This window comes from Bactrocera oleae, chromosome 4 (assembly GCF_042242935.1).
Source record: "Bactrocera oleae isolate idBacOlea1 chromosome 4, idBacOlea1, whole genome shotgun sequence".
Classification (NCBI taxonomy): Eukaryota; Metazoa; Arthropoda; class Insecta; order Diptera; family Tephritidae; genus Bactrocera; species Bactrocera oleae.
Window position 1 is genome coordinate 70,750,850 of NC_091538.1, and position 2,929 is coordinate 70,753,778.

Here is a 2,929-nt window from a genome sequence, read left to right on the forward strand (position 1 = left end):
GAACTTAAAAAGTGCCATTCACTCACATTGTCGAATAGAGAAAGCCAAGACATGTCTACGTCTCAGCTGAATTGCACTTAAACACACTTAGACACACATACATACATACAAACATAAAAAAATATAATTAAATAAATTCTAATGTAAATTTCGAAACTTTGATTCAAAATTCTGCAAGCTTGCTTGCATTTGTATCAAATACGTGTGTGTGTGTGTGCTTTACTTGCAAGCATGAGACTCTGCTGATATTTCTTAATAATATTTGGAGACGTCTTTAGTTTGTAGAGCACACTGCTGCTTGAATGCAAATGCAAGTTAAGCCAAGAATGCTACACTTGTGCGACGAAAATACCAATTTCAAATATATTTACAACATTTATGTATATACACTAACGCACTGACATACATACATACGAATATGATTATTTATGTGTTATTACGCGACTTTTAGAATGAAAACCAGTTTAGCTACTTAGTAATACTGTTTATTTAATTTATGATTAGCTGGAAACCCATCAACTAAGGCAACAAACAAACCACTAATTGTACTAAATACATACATACATATACGCTGCTTTATATTTATCGACTATTTGTATGAATATATTGTAATAATGTAATATTTGTAGTTTATTACGTATGAAATACACGCTATAAGAAGAATAGTTAATTGTTTTTGTAAACCCACAAAAGTTAATAATTAAAAATTGCATAAAACTTAATTATTAACGGTAATTATAATCGCGCTTGTGTTAAATAATTTGTATGTATTTATTGTACAATATATGAAAAAAATTATGAATAAGTTGTAAGTACTACTTAGCTGAATACTTTTAGTTTTTCATATTAAGTAAAAAATTAAAATAAATATATTTAAAAAACAAAATATGAAAGTGTGTTATTTTTACCAGCCAAATGACAAGCAAGATACTCGTTTTATTAAATACGATTTTGTTAATAGCTAAGCATATGACTGGCATTCTAAGCTGTCCAAGAGAGATCATTTGTATTATGCGAGTCGTTCAGCCACCTCAGTTAATGACAACAATAACAAAAAAGTTAAGGAAACAATGCTTGAAAATCGTCGTGTTGGCATCAGAGAGATAGCAGAGGATTTCAGCATCTCTTATAGATCGACTCAACACATTTTGGTTAATGTTTTGGGTATGAAGCATTTCGACCTGAATCTTTTGGCAAAACAACGTCGAGCAGAGCTCGTAAAATATATCCTTGACAATGTAGCTGAGGATTCCAAATTCTTCAAACGCAGCGATGACAAATATTTGTATTAAAATACGTGAAAATGTATTTTTTTATATTAGTCCGGTTCAAATTTGATTAGTTGGTATTAGCCACGATTAGATTTATTATTAGAACTTTATTCTACCTACGATATTATCGCATAAGCATCTATGGATCGCTATGATATGTTCTATGCCTAAATTTTCCGAATTTAAATCTGAATCATTTTCAATCGGAATCTACCACCTAGTTGATGTAACATTATATAGCTTAGTCTAAAAATTATTATATGCTGTGTTATCTGTATATTTGAGGAGTATTTTTCTACTTGCATGTGTCTTGTTATTAAATTTAAGAGGGCATTGTTTAAATCTAACAAAACTCTGAAGTCTTCTAGTCACACTACTTACCCTTTTTTGGAGTTAACATACTTCATATCACCGAAATCACACATTATATATATGTACATATATGCTCGTACAACTCCTCTTTATGTGCTCAAATTTCACTACAAAAACGTTTTTTTTTAAAGAAATTTCAATATTTCAATTCAACAAATTTCAAACAAACAAATCTGATAAATGTTCAATTTACAATTTACGTTCTCTGATTAACGCAATTGTAATAGATCCTTCATACGTTTTTTTTGCAGAACGTAAATTTGTTTACCCCTGCTTGGTTTGTGTTCTGGCTAAATTATAACTTATATCGTATATATTACGTTCTTTAATTTGGTTTGTCTCTGGTATCTACACAAATTAGTTGCATGCATTTAGGCTCTCGCTTTCCTGGTAAATTATTATTACTTTAGAGAAATTTTTTGGTTTAAGCGAAAAATACATGTGGCAACTTTCTTCATACGATTGACGATACGATTACATAGAATTATGTATTATATGACGTTTATGCTTATATTTAATGTTCATATTGCGATTATATGCTTTTGTATAATTTATAATTCGAAAATAGCATAATAGTGCAACAAAATATGTCATACGAACATCTACGGAATGATACCACAAAAATAAATGTTTCCGTAAATAACAATGAGTCGAAATATATTATTAAAGATTCTAAATTTTTTCAAAATTTTGCTTCGCATTACATTTTTAGTACCTATACCTAATATTATAAATGCACCGAAACGACTTAGCGACGTTGCCCTTTTTTTTATCATATAAAAGGCTTTAAGCTGTAATAATTAAGCCTAAATGTTAATTAATTCGTTTTTGTATTTAAATTACTTATGTTTACATTTATTACAATATTTTCATGTATTATGCGGTATTAACTTAAACCCAAATACATACATATCTTTAAGGGGGTTTTCTGGTTTAAAAATTTAAAAAAATCTATTTTTTTTTCATATTTTTGTAGTATAAGCCTTTAAGAAATCCTCTCGTAGTGCCATAACTTATCGGATCCTATTTTTATCGGATCCGAAAAAGAGCCTAAAATTCGGGCTTCTAAACCAGAAAAAAGTAGTAAAATTATCTTAGGCGTTATATCCACTGGTAAATCAGAACAAAACGCGATTTTTTGTGATTTTTTTTTAAGTAGCGGCTTCGAAAATAGAAATTCTTATCAAAAATGCTATGCTTTCGATCATTACCTGCCAAATACAATACATATAACTAATCTAAAATTATGGAAACTGTTTTTTATAATTCACGACGCTCAGGGTGCA